The sequence below is a fragment of the Periplaneta americana genome, chromosome 16 (genome assembly GCF_040183065.1).
Source record: "Periplaneta americana isolate PAMFEO1 chromosome 16, P.americana_PAMFEO1_priV1, whole genome shotgun sequence".
NCBI lineage: Eukaryota > Metazoa > Arthropoda > Insecta > Blattodea > Blattidae > Periplaneta > Periplaneta americana.
This window is the reverse complement of record NC_091132.1, coordinates 113,741,724-113,756,834: the sequence shown is the minus strand read 5'-3', so window position 1 is coordinate 113,756,834 and position 15,111 is coordinate 113,741,724. Positions and strand designations below refer to the sequence as shown.

Sequence of the window (15,111 nt, the reverse complement as noted above, 5' to 3'; positions counted from 1 at the left end):
TCATTTTTACTTCTCTGAAAGGAAAAAAAAAAAAAAACTTCTGCTGGGGAAGTTTACAATTTGAAATACACAGATTTAAAGAGCCTTTTTACCTACCCAAGAAAGGATATATTTCGGGACGAAACATAACGTCCTTAGTTCCAGGAAGCAATAGAGGCACTCACCCCATACCGCCCACTGTAAATATGAGTGAACAAAGGCAACCTTTCTCATACAACTACTTTGTATTGTAAAAATCACTCAGAAAGTAGCGTTGCCTTCATGCGGTGGAGTGGGACGAGGACGATATGATTTGTCTCGAACTATAATTGTTCTGCACACGTCTTAACAAGTCGTTCCCATGCACTTTGCAACCTTATCCCACCCTCTTCCTAATTCTTCCAGGGAAAACCCGTGTCAAGTCTTACATGAGACTTTCAGGTTATTGCTTGACCTTTTTGTTTTAAATTTAGTAGACCTATACGGAAATGGGATTTTCCGAGCAATTAGAAAGTATGGTTCTCGGCTGGAATAATCCTACCCTTCTGAATGAGACAGGAATGTTACTTTTCAAACAACAGTTTGTAAATGCCTATACTTTGAGGTTTTATTAGGTTCTTGTTTCCAGGGGCGGCCTTCGAAGAGGGGCTTCGGAGCTGCAGCACCCTCAGACATTTGTGGCTCTTGTCTCCCTTTATGTTGTGAAATACATTTAAGAACTTATTATACAGTCTCTATTTAGCGGCTCGAATTTTTTTTAAATTTCGCTCTCATTGACATGCACGCAATCGTTAATGAAGTCACTTTCTCCCCTGGTGCTGGCAGAGCGAAGCCAGAGACAAGGACTATGGGTGAAGCCACTTCCTCCCCTGGAGCTGCCAGTCTCGTCTCGGATACTTTGCGCGTTAGTTTTACCCCTCCCCCTGCTGCCCCTCGCCAGGAATCCAGAGTTTCCAGGAGTTGCAAAATTTGCAGCAGCTTGTCAGTGGCGCGCAGTTTTAAATACATTTTCTTTAATGTTGTGAGTATAACAAGAAGTGTAACAATGTTTAATTCTATACAATATTTACAGTCTATTCAGTTCAGAACCTTACCAATTCGAGAGAAATGTGAAATTAAGTGCCCATCAGTTGAATCTCATAATGGAAAGAGCTGCTAAACAAAATACGAAGGCTCGCATATTTTTTCCTGATTTATCCAGTATCCCTGCTTTCTTCTCTCGATCTCCATACAGTCCGTATTAGATTAATGTGTTTCAAAGACAATTCCATCAGCTGGGGCAACAAGATAGAGTTTTAAAATAAGAACAATAAATGTTCTTCATGAGAAGGAGCCATTGCTAGAATGTATTCAAACCATAATGGAATCTGAAACATCTAACATCATCACAATAAATGAGGCAAGCACCCTGATGAGTGCTCTTGAAGATCCTGAATTCAATTTCTGGCTCAGTTTTTTTCATTTATTGATGTATCATGTAGACATATTATACAACCAACTACAACATCGCCAGTTAGATATTTCTAAGGTTCAAATCTGCATATAAAAAATTAAATTATGGTTTATTTAACGACACTCGCAACTGCAAGGGTTATATCAACGTTGCCGATGTGCCGGAATTTTGTCCCGCAGGATTCTTTTAAATGCCAGTAAATCTACTGACATGAGCCTGTCTCATTTAAACACACTTAAATGTCATCAACCTGGGCCGGGATCGAACCAGCAACCGACTATGCTACCGAGGCCGACTCTGCATATCAAGCTTCGTTAATGCCATACAGACAATACGGAACAGTGCACAGTTGAGCAGCGAGATCTGTGAAAATGAAAACCCTAAAAAGCGTCGTAAGGTCGAAGGGATTCAGACAAGGGTTGCGGCAGCCAAGGAGGTGTGTGACCTCATTATCACACAAGCTAACACCCGATTCCAGTTCATAGATCATCTGATATTATATTCTCTTCTGTGTCAAGAAAAATTTGAATGCTACAAAAGCTCATTTGCTGAAAATGACCTAAATGTATGTGTAAAACTTTTTCTAATGTTCGATAAAGACAAACTAAAAACGGAACACACTGTGTAGTATCAGAGACAAGAATTCAGAAATATCGGTGACGCAGTCAAGCAGTTTCTTCTATCTGAGAACTTGCAGGCCTCATTTTCAGAAGTTGTGAAACTACTATTCATAGCTATCACCATACCAATGACAATTTGCGAACCAGAACGTTGCTTTTCGTGTTTGAAGAGAGTAAAATCCTATCTTAGAAATACGATGAGAGAAGAGAAACTGACCGCATTAGCTATGTTTTCCATTGTAAAGACTATGTTAAACGACATATCGGATTTTAATAAGATGATTCAAAAGTTTGGAACCTACAAGACAAGGCGCAAGGAACTAATATTTAAATAAGGTAAGTTGCATGGTTTATTTTTGTATGCAGCTCCCCTGAATTCAATACCCACGAGCCGCCACTGCTTGTTTCTTACAGGGAGCAACTAAAATGCATGTGTCCCACATCTCCTCTTATTTTCTCCTAATCCAGTAAACGAAGCAGTGCTTGCAGTATTGTTGTGTCATTCACTTCACTAAGTTCTCTAGTTTTAGTACTTACAATACCTATAAAGTGCAAGTGAGTTTATCTACTGCTTTTAACTAACTAAAATGGCCCCTGTATCTTCAACCCTAACGACAAAAATAAAATCATGGATTGCGATGGACGAAGCTTTCCCTACAGATGGAAAAATAGTAATGTGTCAAGTGTGCGGTAAAAAAGTCAGGTGCTCTATGAAATCACAACTGGAGAGTCTTACCTATCCTATATCTGCCAGATATTGATATTAAATATTTTCATGATTTTACATATTTTGGTACGTATTCAGCTTATTTTTCTTACATAAATATATACATATTTCACACTTTGATATTACATAAAAATCCGGTCCCTATCTATGATATAGGGTATAGCTATCCTATTAGAACCTAGCTTCTTCCTTAGATGTGCAAAATGTATGATATTACATTATTAGTTTCACAAGAAAGCCCTGTTTTCTAGGGTTTTTCTCTTTGACACTTACAGCTTTTTATGTCTAGATAAAAACTTCCTGAATGCTATTTTCGTCCTTACAGAATTGTGTGACAAGACAATAGGTCATATTAACGGAAAATTTAAAATAACTTCTATACTAACAAATTCATATTTGTTAAACTTTTACAGGCTTATTCAGTAAAGTTGTCATAATTTTCATTAAGTAATTGAACAAGCAGCTCCAAGAACTAGTGTTTGAGCACCGTATATTTGTAAACCATTTTGGTGTCCAAAGCAACTCTGAAACAGATTCCTTCCGACTACTTTGTTCCCCCTGGCTATTCATATTCTATCTCCTGTTATTCCATTATCACTTTCATCACCTCTGAATAATCTCTACAGTTAAGTAAAAAATCACGATTGAAATTGTCATATCACTATCGATGAGCAATTTTTTTTCTTTTGTTGGAAAGTTGTGTTAAAATTTTGTAGTTACTATCTTGTCGTCTATCAGCGGCTGCATAGCTACTTTAAAGGAAAAGTTAAATACAACATTATTGTTATAATTGTTATCTTATCATGTCTTAATGACTTCAGAAAAGAATGTCAAATAAAAAATTAAATACCTACGTTGAAGAGCTTGTTCATTCTACAATTACCACCGTGTTGTCTCTAAATAGCTTATTGGTCTAAAGAGTATTAAATAATAATAGCATTTGTCTTCCCAATAGTTTAAATAAGTAATTAGGCTTACACTTTTATTGTTTGTTTAGCCTCTCTGTTAGGGTCTTACACATCAGTGCCCATAGGACAGGATACGATTTTATGGACACACACTAGAAAACGATACATTTATGGACCTCCCCTAGCTTGAAGTCGGCGGTGCCACCACTGAGACATACACAGGACAGAACATTAACAATGGACATCTATCCATGACAGAGGCGGGATTCGAACCCACGAACCTTCGGACCGCGGCACTTAAGGGAAGCGCACATTAGATCGTGAAGCTAACGCAGAGAGCGGGAAAATAAGTAACTTAATTACTAGAGACCGATACAGTATGAAACACATTTTGCCAAATATGAAATAAATATTTCAGTGCTGAAATGTCTTCGTTTCTAAACCATTTGGAGCAGGTTTACAACAATGTTCACAAAATAAATCTTCAGAGATTAATCAGTTTCGTCTATATTTAATATGATACCGGTAACAAATAAAATGCAATAAAGTTGTATAATTAATGCATTTTTAGCATTGTCAAGTGCTTGCCTGAATGTAAGTACTAGATAACTCAATTGTTTACACTGAAGAGAAACAGAAAGAGAGAGGGAGAGACTGACAGAGAGAGGGAGAGACAGAGGCAGTCAGAGAGAGACTGACAGAGAGAGGGAGAGACAGAGAGACATAGAGAGACTGACAGAGAGAGGGAGAGACAGAGAGAGAGAGGGAGAGACAGAGAGAGAGGGAGAGACAGAGAGAGAGGGAGAGACACAGAAAGAGGGAGAGACAGACAGAGAGAGGGAGAGACAGAGAGAGAGGGAGAGACAGAGAGAGAGGGAGAGACAGGCAGAGAGAGAGGGAGAGACAGAGAGAGGGAGAGACAGAGAGAGAGGGAGAGACAGAGAGAGAGGGAGAGACAGAGAGAGAGGAAGAGACAGGCAGAGAGAGAGGGAGAGACAGAGAGAGAGGGAGAGACAGAGAGAGAGGGAGAGACAGACAGAGAGGGAGAGACACAGAGAGAGGGAGAGACAGACAGAGAGAGTGGGAGAGACACAGAGAGAGGGAGAGACAGACAGAGAGAGTGGGAGAGACCAGAGAGAGGGAGAGACAGACAGAGAGAGAGGGAGAGACAGACAGAGAGAGAGGGAGAGACAGACAGAGAGGGAGAGACAGATAGAGAGAGAGGGAGAGACAGACAGAGAGGGAGAGACAGACAGAGAGAGAGGGAGAGACAGACAGAGAGGGAGAGACAGATAGAGAGAGAGGGAGAGACAGACAGAGAGGGAGAGACAGAGAGACAGATAGAGAGAGAGGGAGAGACAGACTGAGAGAGAGAGATGGACTCAATACTGGTTACAATACAATACAAGTAGGATAGATTTTCTATACGAGTATTTTCTGGCGTAAGAATACATACAGATTGCACCTTCTGTTAGTTAATTTAATATTGTTTTATTCGATGAAAAATCCATGAAGTTGAATGAGGATAAATTAGGTCGGCAGCAAAATAGATGGTTGAAACCCATTTTTAAACATTAATGTACATATTAAAATAGAGATGAGAACACTGAAAGAACTTGAATGGAAATAATGAGCAAAATTTAATAGGAACCACTTATTTTGTTTTGGCTTTTCGAATTCATTGATGCTACGCGTTAAATGACTCTAAAGAGGAATTTGGAGATTTCACTTTCTATTTGGAATCCCAGAATGTTGGTGAAAGGGGTGGATTAGTTTTTCCAAATATTTCCTGGAAAACGTCTCTATTGCCTCTCTGGAAAGCCTGTTTTAATGTTAGTTGTAGAAAAATACTAACGGAGGAGGAAGCTGTCAAGCAATCTATCTACACATTGCAGATCACGAAAGCGCTTCTTCCCATATCCCTAGCAAAAATGGTTCAGAATTTGAAATTTCATATTTTGCCGATTACTAGTAATTACGATTTAATTAATCAGGATAATTTACTGTATTACAAATTTAGATATTTAATATATTAAAAATTATATTCATTATACATTAAACACTAATGACAATGTTAAATATCGAAACAAAAAATAAATTAAATGAATCTACAACGTATGAGTAACGCTCGTAATCGGGGCTCAGAATTGTATTGTAGATAGCAAAAAGAAGAAGAAAAAAATACTGTACATTTAAGTAATCATAATTGCATACATTACAAATAATAAACCTATATAATAAAATAAATAATAAGAATTGAAAGATTTTATAATTAATATTCATAAGTAAATAAGATTAATATTTACCAATTAATTATATAATCCTATGTTTTTTTTATAGTAATTTAATTTTGAGTTTAAATTTCATCGCACTTATATTTTATAAATCAGGGTACTGAGAAATGAGTTTATTATATAGTTTCAAGTCATAGTTGAAGCCAAGCTTCATACCAGTAGCCGTTAAATGTTTCGAAATGAAATAATCAGTTCCTTCTCGTGCAGTAATTATGCCCGTATGTGTTGAAAATTTTCTTGTTCTTATGAAAGAAAGTTAATATTTGTATATCTGCTCCAATTTGAAAACGTTAAAATTCGAATAAAGGAATTTAGTAAAGCAATCAATAGAAATAATTGATTCAATGGCGAACATACTCGTGTTAATTATGTAAGCATGTGCGCTTTACAGCTGTTTCGGTGCTACTTGACACCATCCTCAGAGCCTTCTGTGTCTCGGTGTCATCTCAACATCGCTGCCTGTTGTGTGGGTGCGTTCGTATGATGAAGAGTTGAGTCAAATAGTGTATGTATTCTGAAATTGATCTGTGTGTTGAGAATTTGATTGGGGTGTGTTTTAGTGGTCTGTATATTTCATATTGTTCTAGTGTGTTGAGTTTTTGGTTTTTGGGTTGTATGTGTAGGATTTCCATGTCTGTATTTATGTTATTGTATGTGTGGTTAGCATTAGTTATGTGTTCGGCATATGTAGATGTATTGTGTCCTCTGGTTATTGCTTTAATGTGTTCTTTGCATCGAGTTTGGAATGATCTGCCTGTCTGTCCAATGTAGAAACTGTCGCAACTATTGCAAGTGAGTTTGTATACGCGTGTGTGGTTGTGTTTATTTGTTTGTGTTGTTTGTGTGTTCAGATGTCTTTGTAGTGTGTTTTCTGTTCTGTATGCTATGTTGTAGTTCTGTTTTATGAATGAGGATGCGATCTTGTGTGTGTTTTTGTTTTCGTATGTTAGTTGATGTATTTCTTGTGTTCTTGTGTTTGTTGAGTTTTTGTTTTGTCTTCCTTATGATGTTGTCTATTATGTTTGGGTTGTAACCATTGTCTTGTGCTATGTATTTGATTGTGTTTACTTCTTCATTGTAGTGTTGTTCGCTCATGGGTATGTTGAGTAATCTGTGTACCATTGTCCTGAATGCAGCATGTTTGTGTTGTGTGGGTGATTAGATATGTTGTGTATGTGTGTGGTGAAGAATGAAGAAGTGAACACAATCAAATACATAGCATCATGGATGGAAATCGTGCGTCACTTGAGAATTAGTGCCTCACTGACCTTCAAAGAGCTTATCGCTCTGAGTGACATCATCTTCACAGTCCCCGTTCCTCCCTCACGTAGCTCCTAGGCGTGGGCAGGTTCTATATCAGTTTCATAAGCAATATCAGTGGTGGCATAATGACATTATCAAACCAGTGTGTACGCGTTAGAAAACGATTATTTCATGAGAAATGGGAGGAAGAGTTTTTTTGCTGTTTAGAAGGGGAGAACATACGATGTATGTTATACTCGAAAATCCTATTAGGCATTAATAAATTTAATATACGACATTACTCCTAATGTCATAAACAACATGCTGAATTAGAAGGTACGACAAATTAAATGTTATTTTTCGTACTATTCCGAAGAAAATTTATGATCTTAATATTTGCATAGGCTACTAAATACGACATTATACCTTAAACACGCTGCTTTAAAAGGTACGAGGAATTAAATGTTGTTTGTACGTATTAGGATTTCCAAAAGAAATTTATAAAAATATAAAATGTGCGTAGAAAACGAAATATGATTTTCTGAAATTATTTTAGGTCGAGAACGTGCAAATCTATTAAGTAATCTTGATAAACGCCAGAATATTCAAGAAAATAAGCGTAGACAACGTGGTGGAATATTATTGGCTAGTTACGCAATTTCTCGCCTGTGATTTAAATCAATTCAGTGACGGAGAAATAGTAAAGAGATTTATGATTAAAGCTGCCGAATTAATTTGCCAAATTGAATAAAAGTTTTCGAGTCTCTCACGTTAACCAAGCGCTTTCCTAATAATTCGCCACTGACCGCCTTAGCGATTACAATAAGGTGACGCAGGTCACAGCAGTTTATATTTCCCATCCTACTCTGCAGTCTCCTCTCCTAGTAAACAAACTATTTCAAATCGAGTGCCTCACGTAACCGAAAATTGTGCCCATTCATATAGCATAAGAAAATGGAAACATCATCGGAATCAAAGTGAAGGTAACATCCCTGTTTATGGTTTTATATACCTAGTTATACTTTCACATAAGTTTTCCAACACTATTATTGTGTTCGTCTGAGGTAATTTAGCTAAGGGTATTTTATGATTGTAGTCTGGAAACGATGTCTCCAATATGTTTATTATTATAGGTCGCGCCAGGGATTTTGGCAGATGGATTTTCTTAATGTGATCTGGAGAGAGAGTTCTCAGTGAGAACTTCTCACCGCTGCAATATCGGTTGTTATCTCTGTCGCAGTGGAATTGGTAGGACATAAGAGTAAACATGCACGCCCGAGCATATGTGCACTCTGGACAGTCACCTCCAAAAACTAAACAAATAATACAGTAGTCTATATGTGTCTCAATGAAACTTACAGCAGATTCCGTATAGGCCAGTTTCTATCTGATGCTTTTCTAATTCACTGCGGGCTAAAGCAAGGAGATGCACTATCACCTTTACTTTTAACTTCGCTCTAGAATATGCCATTAGGAAAGTTCAGGATAACAGAGAGGGTTTGGAATTGAACGGGTTACAGCAGCTTTTTGTCTATGCGGATGACGTGAATATGTTAGGAAAAACTCCACAAACGATTAGGGAAAACACGGAAATTTTACTTGAAGCAAATAAAGCGATAGGTTTGGTAGTAAATCCCGAAAAGACAAAGTATATGATTATGTCTCGTGACCAGAATATTGTACGAAATGGAAATATAATCTGTTATATATATGGAAATATATACGAGGCGCATCCAGAAAGTAAGTTTCCCGATTTTTCCCCCTTGAAAGTAAACGTAATTAGCCGTGTCAATTGCACACGCGTAACAGATCTATGACGTATCAATCATATGCCAGCAGGACAGGTCCCACCTGGTGCCAGTAGCGTGGCAGCAGTGGTCCGAAATGGAAGCTCTTATTCCTTTTCCCGCCGCCTGCGAGGTTCGGTCGGTGATAAAGTTCTTTAATGCACAAAGCATTGCGCCAATTGAAATTCATCGGCAGCTCTGTCAGGTCTATGGGCCGAACATCATGAGTAAGCAGATGGTGCGTCGCTGGTGTAGGCAGTTTTCCGAAGGTCGTCAAAATGTCCATGATGAAGAGCGCAGTGGGCGATCGTCCCTCATCAATGATGATCGTGTTGAGCTGGTGCGACAGTTCATCATGGAGAACCGTTGCTTCACGATTACGGAGCTGAGTAGCCATTTTCCGCAGATATCGCGATCCTTGCTGCATGAGATTGTCAGTAAGCACCTGCTGTTCAAAAAAGTGTGTGCCAGGTGGGTGCCGAAAAACCTGACACCCGAACACAAAATGCAACATTTAGGAGCAGCACTGACATTTCTGCAACGGTATCACGATAACGGCGACGAGTTCCTCGACAGGATTGTTACGGGCGATTAGACTTGGATTTCGCACTTCACCCCAGAAACCAAGCAGCAGTCAATGCATTGGTGGCATAGTGGATCTCCGGTCAGGACGAAATTCAAACAGACGCTGTCGGTACGGAAAGTGATGTGCACGGTGTTCTGGGAGGACAGAAAGGGCATTTTGTTCATTGACTTCCTTCCAAGAGGTGAAACAGTGAATGCTGACCGTTACTGTGAAACACTGCGAAAACTGCGACGTACCATTCAAAACAAGAGGCGTGGAATGCTTACTGCAGGTGTTGTGCTCCTCCATGACAATGCTCGTCCACATACGGCTCGGCGCACAGCAGCTGTTTTGACGGAATTTGGCTGGGAGTTGTTTGATCATCCACCCTACAGTCCTGATCTTGCTCCCAGCGATTTTCACGTTTTCTTGCACCTCAAGAAATTCCTGTCCTCCGGTCAGTGTTTTGTCAACGACGAAGAGCTGAAGACGTCTGTCACACGCTGGTTCCATTCACAGGCGGCAGAGTTCTACGACAGAGGGATACAAAAGTTGATCCCACGATACGACAAGTGTCTCAATTCTGATGGTGGCTATGTTGAAAAATAGCTAAAACATTGCTGTACCTGTTGCCAATAAATTTTTTCCTGAAAGTGTGTGTTCCTTTTTTTTTTAAATAGGGAAACTTACTTTCTGGATGCGCCTCGTATGTAGATGGAAATATGTTAATCCTTAGTCAATAGATAAGACTGAGCTTTACGAAATACGAACATTAAGGGATGGAAAATGGGAAGCAGTAATGATCAAAATAATTATACCGATTTATTTTTTTTTAACCAGCAGACGTGCAACCTTTAAATTTAAAACAAAGATTCACTCATAAAATTGGGTTAGACTATTCATCTCATCTCTCAGAACTGTTTCTATAATGTATAAGGAAAGTAAAAAAATTCAATTTCATGTAGGCTACTCCCTTGAAATAAGTTCAGTTTTTTTACTTCCGAGCAGAGAGGAGAGAGAAAGAAGTCGACGATTTTAAAAATTCACTAAACTATATTTAACTAGAGACGTAAAATTTAAAATAAAGGTTACTCTCTACAATATTGGTTAAACATTCTTAGATTTTTTAAATACCATATTCTAAGATACGGTACTGATGAAAAGGCAGAAGGGAGTGAGAAATCTCATGTCATCCGATCTCGATGAAAGTCGATATCTGGGGATCTTTGCGATCACAGAATACGAATAAGGTATTATTTAGTCCGACTTTGTCCCTAAAGTGGTGGAGTGGGACAAAAATGGGTGAAAAATTAAATTAGATATCTTAGGGGTTTTCGAGACGAAAATTACGAATAATACAATTTGTGCGAATTCAATATGGCAGTTTCAGTACTATGAATTATATTTTAAAAAATTAAACATCGGATATCGCACAGGTAACACATGTACAGTATTTAAGGGGGTATATAACACCTTTTGATAGTAGGCCTATACATTTAGTAAAATCCAAAGTGTAATTTCTACATATTCTGAATGAATGTTGTGCTGGAATTGAGTATAGTCATCAGCCAATACCTCTAGATTAATAAATAACTTTTTAGAATCAATAAAGTACAGTATTTATTGTGAATGGTAATTATGTTTTTCAATTGCTGCAATTTGTGCAGGGAAAATTGGTTTCTCCGATATTTTGTACGATTTCGAATATTTTAAAATGCTTTCTTCTCTGTTCTATTCACAATGTGCGTGTGAAGAAATTATTGCCCTTGTAATATCCATTACAATCCTATTTATTATACTCTTATATAAATCTAACTTCCGCAGCATGCAATTTTACCCAATTAACCAAATTATATTTTGATTATTAAGGATCGTAATTTTATTAACTTGAATTGTCGTACCACCAGTAGACGATCCCTAGATTATTACTGGACAAATCTTGTATATTGATCTGGTAAGGGTAGGATTTTCCTTTTAATTAAGAATTAATTTAATTTAGAAAATGTAGGAGACGTATTGTAAAATCATTGCGAACGGAAGTCATTTACATTTATTAACGGTATTCTTTGAGTATGACTGTACCGTGGTGTGTTTCATAATAAGGATAATTGATATGAGCTGCTGTTATGAAAATATGAACGACTCAGAATGTTATCGCATCTCATTCTCGCAGCTTACACAAACAATATTGGCTCGCCTACTGGAAATGTCATCGAGATCATCTGCCAAAATCGGTGCCTCCGACTATACAGAGATACCATATCAGCTATTTCTAGTAGCTTCTGCTAGTACACGGAACAGTCCTTCGCCCCACAAGTCACTTCGCACTTCCTGTTATGTTTCAACTGATCCCGGTCCGAGAACATGGTAATTTCCTAGTACCCGGTACTCGTTACATGGGTTACCAATCCTAAACATATTTAGTATAACTTGTTGCTTCAAACCCTCATACAATTAATTTATAGTAGCCTAATAAACCGGTCCATCACCTTTGGGTTGAAGGTACGAGTTATATTTTTTGATGTGTTCTTTCTTGCTTTAGGGGGCTCCGCCCCCAAATAATCCCTGTTGGGGACTTGGCCCCCAAACCCTCCTGCAATTAATTTATAGTAATTAACCGGTCCATCACCTTTGGGTTGAAGATACGAGTTACATTTTTTAATGTGTTCTTTCTTGATTTAGGGGGCTCCGCCCCCCCCCCTAAAAACTCCTGTTGGGGGCTTGGTCCCCAAACCCTCATGCAATTAATTTATAGTAGCCTATTTAATCGGCCCATCACATCTGGGTTGAAGGTACGAGTTGTATTTTATGATGTGTTCTTTATTGCTTTAGGGGGCTCCGCCCCCTAAAACCCCTCTTGGAGACTTGGCCCCCAAACCTTCATGCAATTAATTTATAATAATTAACCGGTCCATCACATTTGAGTTGAAGGTACCGGTACATTCTTTAATAAATCACTGAAAAACAAATGTGAATATATAGGATGTGGAGTGAGTACGAAATTATTATTATTATTTTTGGCGCATTATTTTTACGTAAATAACGACAAAGAAAACTAACATTATTTTAAGAAATACAGGAAACAAGCGTGAATAATATTCACCATTCTTAATAATCGTGGGATAGAAAAAAAAACGTATGAAATAGAAATTACATACAATTAATGTGCGTGTAATAAACAATAAGCAAACCATCTTCGATTAATCATTTCAAAACAACGTAAATATAGCGTGGATTGTGTAGGAAAATAATTTCTTGTATGTTGCTCCCAATGTGCATCATTGTTAACTTATGAAAACAAATGAAAATTAACATGGCATATAAACACTATTTGAAGAAAGATAGGAGATATTAAGTAATATTCAGAGTTCTTAATGACCTTCGGATGGAAAATAACAATGAAATATGAGTCAATGTAGAGTATCCAACGCCCACTGAACGAATATTTCACTTTTATCACTGCCAATGTTGCGCTACAAACCAATTTTCGGCAATCTAATATAAAAGACTGCCTACAAATATTTGGATAGTTTCAGAGAAAATACACAAATTCAATCTTCTAACAAGATTTTTTTTTGTTTTTAAATAATTAAGTAATTTGCTGGGAGACATCGTTAGATATAGGCCACTCTTACACTAAACTGGAGTAATTTAAGCTTATTCATCAGATATTATTCTACTTGCTGTTTTTTATTTGCTCACCTGTATGTAATTTCTATTTTATACATATTTCATTGTTATTGCCCATCCAAAGATCGTTAAGAAAGCTGAATATTACTTAATATCTCCTATCTTTCTTCAAATAGTGTTTATATGCCACGTTAATTTTCATTTGTTTTCATAAGTTAACAACGATGCACATTGGGAGCAACATAAATTGAGGTGTTCAGAAGTCAGAAGTCAACATGATTATAACTCCACTTTTGGTTATTTCAGAGTTTATAAGTTGGCAATGTATTAAATTGACCATATTTTCAGTGGTCAATATGATTTACTCCATAGTTCAGGAAAAATCCCACAGATAGCAGTATTCTTCTCGACTACATCACACAATTAATAGTGTATATTTAACTTTAACCTTGAATATCTCAAAATCTTTGGAAAAGGAGTTAATCATGTTGACTTCTCAACGCCTCGTATAAGAAATTATTTTCCTGCACAATCCACGCTATATTCACGTTGTTTTGAAATGATTAATCTAAGATGGTTTGCTTATTAATACACCCACATTAATTGTATGTAATTTCTATTCCATACGTTTTTTTCTATCCCAAGATCATTAAGAATGGTGAATAATATTCATGCTTGTTTCCTGTATTTCTTAAAATAATGTTATGTGGCATGTTAGTTTTTATTTGTCGTTATTTACGTAAAAATGATGCGCCAAAAATAATAATAATTTCGTACACACTCCACATCCCTATATTCACGTTTGTTTTTCAGCGATTTATTAAAGAATGTACCGGTATTTAAAAGACTAATTTAGAAACATGTTACATAAATCATCCTTGTGCCGAAAGAGAATGCTCCCTGGACCAAATTGTTGTATTTTGCAGTGGTCGTCAGTAATCGCTGAAATGGGTAATAATATAATATAATTATGTTGTCGTAGCAAGATCGATTATTCAATTGATAGGATATTTTATGAGGTTGTCATGACTGAGATATCTATTGTCAATTGCTTTTGTTTGTCAGAAGGCCTTGACTGACGGGTATATAAGGACTGGCGCTCTTAGGGTAGAGGTCGGGGTTTGGGATGGTCCACAAGCAACAAGTTATACAGGGACATCATTTTATTTTTACTAACATTTTTGATATTAACTTGCCTATACCTCTGGATCAACGCCGTTTGCTACCTCCTTCCACGACTGGAGGTCGATGATACTGGCGTAATAAACAAACAAATCACTTCACTAGGTATAGGAGGGACGAAAAGTAGTTCATCCATTTACGTAAACTAGGAAATATTGCGCTTTTAAGTTTGATCATTTTCATTAGGTTTTTGTTTAATCAAAATACAGTAAGGTATTAACAATGAGTGTTTTTACTCACGAACTGAGCTGTCCATGCGGACGTATTCATTATGCAGTGTATATTATACTGTCTACAGCACATAAGCATACAATATAGAGAATGAAGCTAAATTGAAAAATAATCATAATATAGATATTTAAACACATTTTTGAAAATGGTGGCCGTTCATTTCGATACAGGCTTCAGTTCTAATGTGCATATTATCGCACTATAGACTATTGTACCTAATCCCAATTACCAGTTTCGTTCTTCGTACTAGTAACTCATGTTGAAATAATTCTGTACCTACTCTATAAAAGAGTACCTTAAGTACTGTAATTCAATCTTCACTTCTGCCCGATCCGAAAAGTTAAAATTACTCAGACATCTACTGTCTGTCCAAGTGGTTATGTCGTAGGAAGGGAGGAAATCATGTGACAGTTAATTACTTAACGAGGCCATTTTATTTCAGTTATTTTGAACAGTTGTATAATATTACGTAGACGTCCAATTCCTAACAGAA

The 15,111-nt window shown here is 37.1% G+C and overlaps 1 protein-coding gene across 1 annotated transcript in view; it reads right to left on the bottom strand.

The window, feature by feature from the left end:
- LOC138691401 (pickpocket protein 11-like) overlaps window positions 1-15,111 on the bottom strand; it is a 39,160-nt gene that overhangs the window by 5,509 nt on the left and 18,540 nt on the right. The window lies entirely within an intron of this gene.